We start from the raw sequence: 15984 nt of genomic DNA on the forward strand, positions 1-15984 counted from the left end.
TAGCCCCCTTCAGGCTGTGTTCACGCAGCCAACCCCAGTCCTCTCCCTGGGATCTGACCTCCGAAGCCAGAGCCTCAGCTCCCAGCTCCCAGCCCCCACCCACCCTGGCGGGTGAGCAGACAAGTCTCTCAGGCTAGTGAGTGCTGGTCGGCACCGATTCTCTGTGCAGGAGTCTCTCCGCTTTGCCCTCTGCACCGCTGTTGCTGTGCTCTCCTCCTTGGCTCCGAAGCTTCCCCCCACCACCACCCTGTCTCCGCCAGTGAAGGGGCTTCATAGTGTGTGGAAACTTTTCCTCCTTCACAGCTCCCTCCCCGAGGTGCAGGTCCCGTCTCTATTCTTTTGTCTCTGTTTTTCCTTTTTTCTTCTGCCCTGCCCAGGTATGTGGGGAGTTTCCTGCCTTTTGGGAAGTCTGAGGTCTTCTGCCAGCGTTCAGTAGGTGTTCTGTAGGAGTTGTTCCACATGTAGATGTAGTTTTGATGTATTTGTGGGGAGGAAGGTGATCTCCATGTCTTACTCCTCCGCCATCTTGAAGGCGCCCCCTTACGTGCCCATTTTAAAATCAGCTTCAGGCAAGGAGAATGGCATTACCATGTTTGACTAGACTCCATGCTGTCCAACAGAACTTTCTGTAGTCATGGAAGTATTCTATATTTGCACTGTCCAGTACAGTAGCCACTAACCACATATGGCAGTTTTTGAGCAATGAAAATGTGGCTACTGCCAATGAGGAACTGAATAGTTAAAATTAATTTAAATTCAACCATATATGGCTAGTGGATGCCATATTGGGCCACATAGGGCTAGATCAGTCATTTGAGACAGAATGGATGTTGGGTCGTCAACTATGACATTCAGTACATCTTTCAATAAAACAGTCAACAGGTGGTGCATTTGTTTTTTAGAACTTCTGTCTAATTAGTGACCCACCAAGGAGGCTCTTTTGAAGACAAACCAACCAAATAAATAAAACAAGTGCACACACTTGCACGGGCTAACAGTAGCAGCATCTCCTAGGTGAAAGGGTAAGGTGGGAGATCGTGGTATGACAGCATGTGGCATGGTCCCACTGATAGTGGGGGTTGGATTGGGATATAATTGTCTACAAACTCTGCAGGTGAGGGACAGGCTGCTCTTCTCCATTAGGAAGGTGTTTTTTTGTTTTCTGGTGTTTTTGTTTGTTTGTTTGTTTGTTGCAGTGTTGTAAATAGGGAATGATAACTCTTATTAATATATAATGCCAAAGCCTGCCTGCCTACCTTGTAGGTTGTACAGCCAGGGAAATACATAGATGGCATCTAGGAGGATTTATACATCCAGTAAATCTTTATCAGTTACTTGCTATGCTCCACATAGTATTCTAGGTACTGAAAAGATAATAAACAAGACTAAGACTAGTAAGCAAGTTCCTGTTTTAATGGAACTTAGTTGTTACAGACAAATAAGTAATATATTTCAAATTGTGGTAAGTGTTAAGAAGAAAAAAAGCAAGATAATAGGTAGAGTGAAGAAAATAGCCTTAACAAATGCCTAGGTCTGTGACTGTCTTGTCAAAAGCTCAGAGGTTTTAAGTTTTTCTTGTGAGAAAAGGACGTTTGGTTTTATAGGCTTATTTATTTTAACAGCAAAGAAAAAAAAAAGTCTCTGGATTACCTATTTGCCACGAGAAGGGAAAATTAAATTAGTTCCCGAGAATAGTTTCCTGATTGAAAAGTAAATTTTGCCTGAGATGTTATAGTGAGCCTGGCATGGCCTGATAATAGGATGAAGTTTATTTCTATTTTGATCATGTTCTTCTGTATCCTTTGCCTTATCTGGAGAACTTTGGCTACCCTAAGTCAACTTCTGGGCTCCAGCTCTCTCAACCATAAAATGGCATTTTAATAATAATAATTAATTATATGGATTCTGGAAAGATTAGCTATTATCAGAATAATTATGAAATGCTTTATAAAGTTGTAGGCCAAAGGAAACATTAAGCATTCTTCATTAAATTTAAGCAAGTCATTTAACCTCTCTGGGTCTTAGTTTTTTCTTAGTTTTTTCATTTAACCTCTCTGGGTCTTAGTGGTGAAACGAAGTAGTTGTATTGTCAAGAATCTTAGGAAACAGATCCTCTCTTTCAGTGCTGTTGGAAATAGGAATTAGTATAACTTTTCTGGAGAGCCAATTTGCAGAATAATTTCAAGTTCTTTAAAACGTGCAAACCTTTTTGCCCCAAGGAACAGAATTCGAAGTGTTTACAGGTGCATGTTTAAAGATGTTTATCATACTGTTGTTTATAATGGCAAGAAGACAGCAAACGGATGTTGAACAATTGGCATTTGGTCCAGTTATGGTGCATTCCCTGTGAAATTCTATGCAGCTACTAAAGATGATGATAGCATTAATAGATATGAATGGAATTGGAAAGAAATTCACCGTGTACTAGCGTTTGTGGTAACCTGCCTCTTCACTTTGGCCTGCTGCGATCAAGAGTAGTAATTATGGTTGCTTAGAAAAAAATCTAGCAATAGTGTCAGGTAATTATTGGGCACTCCAATATCCTAGGCACTAGGCTAAGCTTTATTCATATATTATCTCATTGAAGTTTCATATTAACCCTATTGAGTAGGAACAGTTTGGAACCCAATTTTGCAGATGAAGGAACCAAGGATCATAGGAATAATATACCTTGTCCAAGGCTTTAAATGCAGAAGTAGCAAAGTCAGAATTTGTAACCTAGTCATTTGACTGCAGAGCCTACGTTCTGAAACCATGGGCTAGATTGCCTCTCTGTAAACTGTGTTTAGGTTCTAGATAGGGTAGCTATCACAGGTATATTGTGGAAACTCCTTCACATCCTTTCCTGTAACTGCACCCTTATTTGAGAGTACTTTGGTCTGAGTATGTGGCAGAGGAAGGAGTGGTCCACTCTTTAATACAGAGGTCAGCAGACCACGGCCAGTGAGCCAAATCAGCCTGCTGCCTGTTTTTGTAAATCACATGTTATTGCAACCCAGCCATGTTTATTCATTTATGTATCGTCTATGGCTGTTTTTGCACAGCAAGGGCAGAAATGAGTGTTTCAACAGAGACCATATGGCCATTTGTATCATCTTGTCCTTTACAGAGAAGGTTTGCTGATAGAAATCTGGAAGGATGTGTGCCCTATTACAGTGACCATTCTTCTTTCCCTAAAGAGAGTAACTTAAAAGACAAAACAACCCTAGGGACTTCCCTGGTGGTGCAGTGGTTAAGAATCTGCCTGCCAGTGCAGGGGACACGGGTTCAAGCCCTGGTCCGGGAAGATACCACATGCCACAGAGCAACTAAGCCTGTGTGCCACAACTGCTGAGCCTGCGCTCTAGAGCCCACGAGCCACAGCTACTGAAGCCCATGCGCTTAGAGCCCGTGTTCCTCAACAAGAGAAGCCACTGCAATGAGAAGCCCGCGCACCTCAACGAAGAATAGCCCCCGCTCACCACAACTAGAGAAAGCCTGCATGCAGCAGCGAGGACCCAACACAGCAAAAAAAAAAAAAAAAAAAAAGACAAAACAACCCAGTTTTAGGGCTACTATCCTACACAGGCCACAGGGATACAGGTAGTTGTAGGGTTTTCCGAGGCAGCGAACAAGAGCAGTCTATTTCAGGACAACTGAAGGCCCTCTGTGCGCGGCTGACTGGCTGGCATTCTCTAACTGGGTCTTCGTTGCCTTGAAACTCTGCCTGCTGCTGCTCCTCTGAGATGGAATGTGTATTCACAAATGAGGTGCTCCTTTAGTCATGGTGCATTTCCTGGGCCCTGGAGACATGGGCATGACATCACCAAGGGCCAATTAAAACAGGCTTCTCGGTCACACAAGCCCCTGAACCTCTTTAGAGGTCTGTATGGAGTGTGTGTTCTGCTCCTAGCCCTCAGGGTGTGAATTGAGACTGCCTTCCTCATCCAGCCATATTCTGGGCGCAGAAGTCTAGCTTCCAGACCCGAGAGGCCAGGTCAAGTTTGAAAATTTGCAGAGCTGGAGGCAGATTCCCATTTAGTATTTTTTTCCAGGGCTCAGTTTTTATTCCCAGTTTTCCACTCTTAATGACGTTGTTACTTTATGTGGGAAAGGGAGGGTGGTGAAAGATGCTGTCTGTGTTAGGTAAAAGACACTTGGCAGTTAGAATTTCTGGATAAGTATAGGTTGGTAACATAACAAAATCGGAAGCATATTTTGCCATTATGTTACATGGCTTTTGTGTGTAGCTTAACATCATAAAACAACATCTTTTAACAGTAAAGGCTCCTAGCAAAATTAGTGTGGCTTAGAATAGGGCAATTACCAAAGGAACTTTACTAAGGGGGATTAGTCACTCATTAAATCTTTTATCTTCAGGAAGAAAAGAAACTTCTTTTTTTTCAATTCTTTTTTCTTAGAATTTAAGCATTTTAGGTATACCCCGTGCCACACCCCCTCTTCCTAATTTATATATGTACTTATTTATGAAAATGACTTGTGGAATTTAGTTTCAGATATAACTGTTCATTCTATGTACCAGAAAGTTTATTGAAAGACTTGTTTTCTAATTGGTAATAGCTCAGTCTCTTGCTAACAAGCCATAATTGTAAAATTCCCTCTTTAAAAATTATTCAAGGAAACAGGCTCAGGACTCAACGTGAGATTACACTGGACAGACTTTTATAGTTTAATCCAGGGATTGAACCAAAAACTTGTGTTTTCCAGTCTTCAAGGCAATCTACGGTTGAATGAGAATGATTCCTTTAGTATTTTTTCATGTTTGAATTCTTTTTAATGAAGTCTAAGAGAAATTACTAGACACAGACATTTTTGTGAGTATTATGTTATCTGTGGCTACCCTAAACCACAGAGCATGCCACCCCTACAGCTTAAAAAAAATCCTTGTTGTTTCTGCAAAGATAAAGATGATTATTATTTTTTTAAATTGTAGAGGCTTTTATTTTAAGAATCACTTGAAAGTGTATGAATTTATTCCTATTTCCTAAGAACAAATATAGCAGTAATTAAAGGAATTTCCTCTAGAACTGTGCAATATATTATAAAAGAGGCCACCTTTTAGCATTTCAGAGATTCCCCCCCTTAAAGATCTCTATGCAGTTTAAAACATTAATTATTAAAATTTCTAAACATCTCTGGTATTTTTAATGGTATATGTGTGTGTGTGTGTGTGTGTATGTATATGTATATATATATTTAGATTTTATAGGTGAGGAAACTGAGGTACAGAAAGATTGAATCTTCTACCTTGTGTCATTCATAGAAGCAGATATTGAATGCATAAATCATTCTTACCGAAACCCTTAAGAGGATATTCCTCTGTGTCTTTACATAAAATTGTTCTTGTTTTCCTTTGCTAGCTTCCAAGCTTTGCCTCGTTAACAACGAATTTTGTATTCCACAACCCTTTTGACGGTCGACAAAAGAGCAGGTTAGCCTGGGCAGACTGGAGCAAGCCTGGAGAGGGGCCAGTTACCACAGGCGTAAAGGTGTGGGGCTGAGGCTCTGGGAGATCTCCTCCTGCCTTACTCTTGGCAGAGGACCAAGTCTCCTCAACCCCATCCCCCAATTTCTCACACCTGAACTAATATTTTGCCACCTCTCAGAGGGTTGTCAAGAACACTGATGGGTTTAACGCCGAAAAAAATGCTTCAAGCCTTTTGGAAAAAAGGTCTGTCTTATATAAGTGCACAATTAGTATTGGCCACAGCACCGGTCACAAGCCTCTTGAGTGGGCAGTAGGCACCCCTGGATGAAGTTAACCAGATGCTTGTTTTGGTGAGGACAGACTCTGGAATGAGGTCTGCTGCTGCCTTGAGAGGACACGTCTGGTTTGAAACGTTGAAAGCCAGGTGATCCTTTTAGCAGCTACGCAGTAATGTCTCTTCACTGCTTCTGTTTCCTGCTAATTTGGGGAGCAGCAGATGCCTCCCTCGGAATCCCTCCCAGAGTGTTGGCATGCCGTGCTGATCTTCTCACTAAGCCCTAAACTTTTCCCGCAGAAGAAAAGTCTCGAAAGGTTAGTCCAGAATATGATAGCGATAAGTTGTGAGAGATAGTCTGATTGGTTTATGAAAAGGTAAGGATGAGTCATGTCACTCCTAAAGCCACTGGCATCCATTTATTACACCAAAGCAAACACTGAAAGAAGGAAGCCTTTAGTCTCATTAAGGAACCCAGACAAAAATCCCACTTAATCCATCTTGCTTTTCCTTTTCCTCTAACTCAGCTGGTGTGCAGGTGTAGGGCAGCTTGGCAGAAGCTTTGAACATTTGGAAAACGGAGTCATTACTGAAAGTCACTGACACACACTTCCCTTGGAATGCTGCTGATGTCATGGAAAACTGGGACCTTAGCAGTAACCCCTAACAACCAGAGCTACAGTAAACAGTAAATGTTACCTCCACCAAGGCATTGGTTTTTAAAGAGTTTTAACAGGCTAGGGCTTGCCAGCCACAACTCATAAAAATGTTCTTATAATTTTACCCTGCTCTCTAAAAGCACTGGATAACTGCTGAGGTTTCTCTGCCACTCGGGTATGCAAAGCCAAATTCACATCAGTTTCAAGGTTCACTATTCAGAATTTACAGCACTTCTTTTCCATTCCTCTTCATACCCCCTGCCATGCTCACAGGATTAGGCCTGGGAGATTTAATACTTTTTCAAAGAAGTCTCTTGTCTTACTGAGTTGCCTCCATTTCTGGTGATGGGTTGAATCTGTGTGCTAGGTTTTGCCTAGTGTTTTATTGGCCTAGCGGTTAACCCAGTCTGGTTAATTTGTAGCCCTTGATCAATAGGTTATATTCCAACCGATTTGAAATAGTTGGGCAAAGTGACACCCTGTAGTTCAAACACTGAACTAGGTGCATAGCAAGAGAACAAGCAGCACGTGCTGTCGTATAGAGTTGTCGAGAATGGTTGCTGTCAATAGTTTAAAAAGGAAAAGAAGACATAGAAACCAAGAGATCGGGAGGAATTTTCTCCCATGATTGGCTTTTTTTTTTTTTTTAGGAGAGAGGTTAGAGGAATATTACTATGTAAACCAAACCCAGCATGGCTTCTTTTAGACCTGTCCACAAGGTGGGAAGAAGAAGAATACTTGTGCAAGGCATTGTCAAGGTGACCATATAACTTACCGCCCAAACTGGATACTTGGAGAGTGAAGGGGCTCTACTAATAATTACTCTGGCACAATGGGAATAAAGCTGGACTGTCCCAAGCAAAGCAGGAATATGGTCATCTCCATCACTGTGTTAAGACCCACCCAGCCCAAGCCCTTTGAGGAGGCATTCTTCACAGTGCCAGAGAGAGTGGACCCATTCATGCAACCTGGGTTGTCTCAGTTCCAAGAAAACAAGTCCACTCTTAGAATTAGTGGCCTAGATAGGGAACTCTTACTGCAAGATTTCCCCTTAGTTAAAACCTCAAGTAGAGTAAACTTGAACTCATAGCCTTTATTTACCCAGTTTTGAATGTGACTTTTATTGCCATAGACCAGTGGTTCTTAAAATGTGATGAGATACCTGAGGGTTCCCAGAGATCCTTTCAAGGGATCTGTGAGGGTGAACTTTTTTCATCATAATATTAAGGCATTATTTGCCTTTTTCATTCTCATTTTCTCACAAGTGTACAGTGGAGTTTTCTAGAGGACATGTGAAGTATGATATTTTAATGAAGAGCCAGATTAATGAAGAACCAGATATTGGAATGTATTAAGCCAGACATTAAAGAGATTGGCAAGACTGTAAAACAGTGGCACTTGTCTCACTAAATTTTTTCATTTTAGAAAATGCACCTATTTTTCATAAAAATACATTATTTATGTTGAGGTTATAGGTTTATTAGTGTTACTTTTAAACAAATCAACAAATACTTAAAAATTATTCAGTTTTGTTTTCTTTTTTAAATTTTATTGAAGCATAGTTGATTTACAATGTTGTTTTAATTTCTTCTGTACAGCAGAGTGAGTCATTATACATACACACATATATATATTCTTTTTCATATTCTTTTCCATTATGGTTTGTCACAGAATATTGAATATAGGTCCCTGTGCTGTACAGTAGGACCTTGTTGTTTATCCATACTATATATAATAATTTGCCGCTGCTAATCCCAAACTAGGGATTATCATACTAAGCGAAGTAAATCAGAAAGAGAAAGACAAATACCATATGATATCAGTTATATATGGAATCCAAAATACGATGCAAATCAACATATCTAGGAAACAAAAACAGACTCACAGATATAGATAACAGACTTGTGGTTGCCAAGGAGGGATGGGGTAGGGGAAGGAAGGAATGGGAGTTTGGGATCATCAGTTTTAACTTCTGATGTGGTCAACATATTCCTCATAAATAAAAGCTCTATGAGTCCTTAATAGTTTTTAAGAGTATAAATTGGTCCCAGGTGGGAAAGGTTTGAGAACTGCTGCTCTAGACCTTTCTCTCTCCTGAGGGAACATGCTGGTAAATTGAGGTGATAAATTCCCTGTGAGAGAGACCATCTTTATTCATTATCTTATCTACTACAGCACCCAGCAGAATGCCTTGCCCACAGTTAGTGCTCTTTATAGATATGCATAGATGAGCTCCTGTGACAGCTCTGAAAAGTTACCACTTCTCTCATGTTTGGGTGTTACATTAACATTACTGTTTTTTTTAAATTGAGGTATAGTTGATGTACATTGTTGCGTGTTTGGGGTTTTTTGTGTGTGTCTTTGTCTTTTGATATTTAATGTGTTCCAGTACTTTTTGTTAAATAGTTTTATTGATATTTTGACATAACAATAATGATGTCATTTTTTTCCTTCCAAAGTCTTATGTAATAGATCAAATTCTTATATGAAACGAGAATGTTAGATTAAAAAAAAAAAACATGAAGAATAAAACAAGAACTCATTACTTTTATTTTTTTAACCTACCAATTCTCCTTTATCCTCATCTCAGGTGTCACCTTCTTCAATTAGCCTTCCTGGAACTTCCCAGGCTGGCCTGGTACCCCTCCCATGTGCTTTCTAAGTAACCTTTATTACTGGAAGTACTACTCTGGTCATGCCATTGACATTTTGGTTTCCCCCAGTTAACTTTGCATGCCTTTATGACAGAAGTGCTGTCTTTAATTTCCTTATTCCCAGAATTGAATAGTACTTGGTAAAGGGTAAGCACTAGAGAATCTGTTAAATGAAAATGTATAGAAGGAAGGAAAAGTTAGCTAATTTAACTAGTTAGTGAAGTGTCCAGTGCCCCACCCCCCTTCCCAAAATAGAGGGTATTTATTGCATCTTTAAAATATCACAAACAGGTCTTAGAAATTATCCAACATCTTGTTTCCATAGCTGGACAACTTTTAGATCTTATTCATCAGTCTGCTGAACTATTCCTTTTTAAAAGACATAGATATCATTCCCCCAATTTTTGTGATATTTTTAACTATTGTGACTTGCTAAATCAAAGCAGCTGAATTTGACACAGTTCAATATAGTTTCCTTCAAGAATTAACTCATCTTTCTGGGCTTGAGATACCCTGTGGATGTTTTTTCCACCCAGGACATTTTAGAGTTCAACGAGAGACCTATTCTGAATGAGGATATTGATGGGGAGGTGAGCACACATAGACTTCACCTTGTAATGACCCCCAGTGTAATGCTCGTGTTCTTTACACAACTACAGATAGTGCCCATCGTGGCCAGTCCTTTGTTTCCCCACTGTATGTCAACCCAGAGCCTCTTCTTTTTCCTTCCAAGGCGACTGAGATCTACATTGATGTGATTGAAGTCCCTCCGCAGGGTTCCTCTGGGGCCCTTCACAGTAACTATGCATCCCTTCAGGGTGATGTTGACATTTCCAGAATGTCGACAGTCTGATTGTTGAGAACTGTCTTCATTCTTGCAGTAGATGCAGCAAAGGGAGGTGAGGTATTTTTGTTTTCATTTTTTAATGTCATATTTTAACATGATTTCCATAGTACTGAAAAGAAAATTTTTAGTGGAAGAAACCACAATTTGAGATTGCTTTGTTATGACCTTACGTATAAACCAGTATACAGTGGGCCCTGCATATCCGTGGATGTGGAACCTGTGGATACGGAGAGCTGACTGTACTGGGGCATTTTATGTAGGGGACTTGAGCATCTGAGGATTTTGCTGTCTATGCGGGGTGTCCTGGAACCAATCCCCTGTGGATGCCAAGGGGCCATATTTCCACCTATCTCTCCACACTCATAAACTCCTTTTCAGAGTAGGAATCTTTTAAGCCCTTAAAGGTTGGTTACCTTTTCCTGAGAATGTGATATTTCTCAATATCAGAAATGATTTCTTTTGGCAAAAAGGGAAAAATTCCATTATATATATATGTATGTATTTATATGTATATATATACACACACACACACACACACACACACACATACATACATACCACATCTTCTTTATCCACTCATCTGTTTGATGGACACTTAGGTTGCTTCCATATCTTGGCAATTGTAAATAATGCTACTATGAGCATAGAGGTGCATGTATTTTTTCGAAATAGTGGGATTTTTGTTTGTTTGTTTGTTTTGTTTTGTTTTGTTTTCAGATATATACCCAGGAGTGGAATTGCTGGGTCATATGGTAGTTCTATTTTTAGTTTTTTGAGAAACTTCCATTCTGTTTTCCACAGTGGCTACACCAATTTACATTCCCACCAAAAGTGTACGAGGGTTCCCTTTTCTCCGCATCCTCGCCAACGTTTGTTCCTTGTGTTCTTTTTGATGATGACCATTCTTACAGTTGTGAGGGATAACTCATTGTGGTTTTTTTTTTTTTTATAAATTTATCTTATTTATTTATTTATTTTTGGCTGTGTTGGGTCTTCATTGCTGTGCATGGGCTTCTCTCCGTTGCAGTGTGCAGGCTTCTAATTGCGGTGGCTTCCCTTTGCAGAGCACAGGCTCTAAGCGCTCGGGCTTCAGTAGTTGTGGCACACGGGCTCAGTAGTTGTGGCTTGTGGGCTCTAGAGCACAGGCTCAGTAGTTGTGGCAAACGGGCTTAGTTGCTTTGTGGCATGTGGGATTTTCCCGGACCAGGGATCGAACCCATGTCCCCTACATTGGCAGGTGGATTCTTAACCACTGCACCACCAGGGAAGCCCTCATTGTGGTTTTGATTTGCAATTCCCTGATGATTAACAGTGTTGACCATCTTTTCATGTGCCTCTTGGCCACCTGCATTTCCTCTTCGGAAAAATGTCTATTCAGGTCTTCTGCCCATTTTTAAATTGGGTTGTATGGGTTTTTTTTTTTTTTTTTATGTTGAGTTGTGTGAGCTGTTTATATATGTTGGATATTAATCCCTTATCACTCGTATCATTTTCAAATATTTTCTCCCATTCAGTAGGTTCTCTTTTTGTTTTGTTGATGGTTTCCTTTGCTGTGCAAAAGCTTTTAAGTTTAATTAGGTCCCATTTCTTTTTTCGGATCTGTCTCCTAAAACAAAGGAAATAAAAGCATTCTGCTTGGTTTTAGGTTGAGTTTTTTCTCTGAGTGCTGTTAGTTATATGCGTCTCCAAGTCTCTTTCTTTTCCTTAAGACCTAACACTTTGGATAATTATTTACCAAACTTACGTGTGAGTGTTTGATGAGGAAACAGAGAGAGAATACGACGCAGTTCTTATCAAGTCCTCATTTAAAAAGGGTTCGGTGGGGGAATAGTAGTATTTTGTCTGAGATAGAGTCCTAAAGGAACACTGATTTTTTTGGACAGGGCGCTGGCTGGATGGGAATGGGAGAGCTGGATATTTGTCCTGACTTTGCTACTCTCTAAATATTAGTATGATTTCAGCAGATCACCTTACTTCCCTTTGCTACTCTTAAGTTTCCCCATCTGTAAAATCAGGCTGGATTAGAAGGTCTCAAAGGCCCCTTGCAGATCATCTAATTCTATAGTTTGTTTTGTAGTCTGGCAGGATTTCATGTTCTTGACGTTCTTAGTTGACAAGTAAGGTGTGGGAGGAAATGACAGTCTTGAGTAACCAAAATGGATTTTGTCTACCCGTATGCGCTAATCCCCAAAAGAAGAAGAAAATGCAAATGAGCCAGGGGCCGAACACGAAAATGGTGACAGTGAGGAGAACATTGAAGCAGACAGCTGAAAGCTTCATTTCCTGGCCCGTCTGCCATGAGAAAGGCTGAGACTGCCAAAGCCTCCAGGCAATCAAGGCCAGAACTTTGGCTCACTCTTCTTTTGAACTCCCCCCATACCACACACACAAACCACACAGGAAAATTGTCGCTCTCCCTTCATATTTGTGCATTTTGGCTGCACTCCTATTTATGCCAAGTCCTCACCTAATCCCCTTCCTTCCAGCTGTCACTATATTCTGCCTGTTGCTTTCCGGGCTGTGGAAAGCAGCTGCAATTTCCAGTGGAGGCCCAGGGGTGGTGGCCTTAGCAGTGGGGCGTTGTTAGGGTGTGTGGACTCTGTCCGAGCCAACAGTCACTTTTACCTGGTTTATAGGCAGTTTGAGGAGTGTTCTCACTCTCCTTCCTTGGCAAATGTCAGAACTGATGGCTTTAATTTTTTTCCCTCTCCTCCCTCTTTGGGGAGTTTTTCCCCACTCTACATTCCTCAGCCTTTTAGTCTGAGAGCGTCCTGTGGAAGATTTGGTTTGTCTTAGGTTCTTTTGCCAGGCTGCTCATCTTCTTCTCTTTTTTCTTTTTTCCACATAAAACGTATTTATCTATTGGGAGAGCTAAAGATGGATAACCAGAGCTTACAAGCCTAGAAACTTGACCCCTTCTCATCTCTGACAGTATATCCCAAGCTATTAGGTCTCCCAAGGCCCAGAGAGCTCTTGGTCATTTGCTGTCCATCCGGCCTCTAGTTGGAGAGCTAGCTTTGGTGTCCTTTCACCTCTGGCTTGTGAAGTTTTCCCATGGAGCTTGTCTGCATACATCTCGTATTGGCTTTTAGTGATGGTAACCGAACAAAGAGACACTTGGTTCTCATCATATTAGAAAGCTGAGCAAGAATCAGGAAATCTGCTTGAAGAATCTTGGCTGAATATAAGGAGAAGCCATGTTATTATAAAGGTTTTAAATCATTCCAGTGTGCACAGACTGACCTTGCTGGCCTGAATATTGAAAGCAGAACAAAACTCCCACCCAGTCATTGTTTTTGGCTGATGAAGAGAGCCTTTTTAGGTACAGTGGGTTGTTCTCTGCCCCTATTTCTGGAAATTGCATCAACTATCTTGCCTTCTACCTAGCAGTGCCAACCCACACTCCTGTTTTTTTAAAATAAATTTATTTATTTATCTATATTTGTTTTTGGCTGCGTTGGGTCTTCGTTGCTGCACGTGGGCTTTCTCTAGTTGCAACAAGTGGGAGCTACTCTTTGTTGCACTGCGCGGGCTTCTTATTGCGGTGGTTTCTCTTGTTGCAGAGCATGGGCTCTAGGCGCATGGGCTTCAGTAGTTGTGGCACGACACACTCCTGTTTATATAAGAGGAATCTCACATAGTTCTCAGAGCCTGGTGAAAAAAAACTCAAAGTGTGTCTGTGTTTGGGTTTGTCTGATGGTTTCTCCTATCTGTATGAATTTTGTATTTTATTTCAAAGAATTTAAATTTTAATTGATGTTAAATTCAAATAGACGAGTCTATTTGATAAAATTCTTTGGTGATAGGATCCTGTTTAACTTTATAGGTACTATATAAAGTCTTTTTATTCATGTTGGGAATAAAATACTACAAAGCCATTTTTTTTTTTCAATTCTGTTTTATCTCAATCCTGGACTTACTTGGCTATATTGTTTCTAATGCCCAGTTAACCCTTCTGTCACTCATCCTTTCTCCCACTCCACGTTTTTTGCATTGTCTATAATTCATAGAATCATAGTTTGATAAAGCATTAGTACTGGAAGGGTCCTTAGATGTTAACTACCCAAGCTTAATTTTATAGATGAAAAAAGAGCCTACAAAAGTAACAGGATTAGGCCAAGGTCACATACCTGCCAGAGCTTAGGCTCACAAGTGTTTTTCCACCATACTACTCCAGACTCCATGTGTCAGGAATTTTCCAAAGCACTAGACTAATAATAGCTGCTTCAACAGGCAGGAAGTGCATCTTACTGGAAAGGGCAGAGGTTTTGGAGCCAGAGATATTTTGGTTTGAATATCTTGTTCTGCCATCTACTGGCAGGGTAAATTGGGCAAGTAACTAAAGCTTTTAGGGACTCTGTTTCTTCCTCTGTAATATGGGAATAATAATAATAATACTTTAGGGTTATTATGAGTATTGCACTATATGATCTATATAATGTGCCTGTTATACATATTGTGTTCAACAAATTATTATTATTATAAAAAAATCTACTGATCATAGGAAATATTATCTCATATATATAAATAATAATTTAAAATAGGTATTTTTGGGCTTCCCTGGTGGCGCAGTGGTTGAGAGTCCACCTGCTGATGCAGGGGACACGGGCTCGTGCCCCGGTCTGGGAATATCCCACATGCCGCGGAGCGGCTGGGCCCGTGAGCCGTGGCCGCTGAGCCTGCGCGTCCTGAGCCTGTGCTCTGCAACGGGAGAGGCCACAAAAGTGAGAGGCCCGCGTACCGCAAAAAAAAAAAGAAAGGTATTTTATAATTAGCTATTCTGAGCCGTTCTTATTCAATAGTATTCTCCTAAATTTAGCATTAAAATATGAATGGAGTGAGTTGTCCGGAAATGAATTCCTGAAAGTTATTTATACCATGACAGTGATTCATGCATTTCCCTTTTCTTTATAGCTTTCATCTGTACTTAGCTACAGTGTATCTTGTCCAAAATTTTTTGTACATGTTGAACTCACCCTAGGAAGACATCTGGAGTATACTTAGGTTTGGCCCCTGGTTTTCATTTAGCTAAACACTAGGATATAAATCTAGAATATAATCTACATAGAATGTTAAATTCATATTTTTGAGAAGCTTGAGATATTTAGTGTTATTCTGAAACTCTTTGTGTGATGAACAGCTTCGATGTGAAATTATATGTACCTGTTTGGAGTATAGGTTGAAGTTATCTTGTGTTCATCATAAAAGGGCCCAAGATTGTTCTGTTAAAAGGAAGTAGAACTACGTTGTTGAACCCAATAGCATGGGGAGGAGGAATGAGTTAGGAAACAGAAGCTAAGATTGAATTAGCGAAGGCCAGAAGCAACAAAAGAAAGTTTGGAAGCTTCAGGAGTGATTCAGGGGAATTTCAGTTGTGGGCCTCTCAGATTGCATAGATGTCGTTGGCTGACTGGAATGCACTTAAGCTTAAAGTGGATGGAAGGACCTTGAGAAACTAGACAGAAAAAATTTCGCTTCTCTAATAATGAGAGGGCTTGGGAGAAAGAGCTTTGGCTTAGATTTTAGACAGAAGTTAAGTGCAAGTAGAAAGAGGCACTATGTGCTTTCCTCCATATGGAACCCTTAATTGCTAAGGCACTTTCAAGTTCATGTAATTTGGTCCATAACTATGGTTAAATACATAGACTTTTCTTTCCTTGGTCGCTTTTTCAGTAAGGTGAAAGTTAAAGAGTGCAGCAGTGGTGGAGAGTGGAGTGGATATTCCTTGTGCCTATTCCTACCCACTGTTATATATTAGGTTAAGAGCCTTAGGCCAGCAGTTTCTTAAAGATAAAAGTAGGCGTCAGTTTGGAGGAATATTGGATAATTGAATATGACCAGGAAGTAGAAGGTGCTATTTTGCTATATTTTGGGTTCATCCAGATGGGATCAAACCAGAGGAATTTGGCAAGCATTGGGACTCACCACTTAGAACCACACTGAAATAGTTGTGGTAGCAAAAGAATTTCTCCAGGAGACTTATTCCACTTGAGGCATAACAGCCAGAGATTCCTGGCCCTTGAGGGGAGAGTGCCAAAGCTGATAAATTTTAGAACAATCAACTGAAGTCTATAAACTCAGGAGAAGTAGTTCAATTCGATGGTACTGGGACTAAATTGTTT

General features: G+C 40.4%; 1 protein-coding gene and 1 pseudogene across 4 annotated transcripts in view; one reads left to right on the plus strand and one right to left on the minus strand.

Moving 5' to 3' along the window:
* The window catches only part of RAD51B (RAD51 paralog B), a 690361-nt gene that overhangs the window by 284572 nt on the left and 389805 nt on the right, over nucleotides 1-15984 (plus strand). The gene's annotated exons all lie outside the window — the stretch shown is intronic.
* On the minus strand, nucleotides 7094-10328 carry LOC125963687 (60S ribosomal protein L9-like; annotated as a pseudogene).

This window comes from Orcinus orca, chromosome 2, assembly GCF_937001465.1.
Source record: "Orcinus orca chromosome 2, mOrcOrc1.1, whole genome shotgun sequence".
NCBI lineage: Eukaryota > Metazoa > Chordata > Mammalia > Artiodactyla > Delphinidae > Orcinus > Orcinus orca.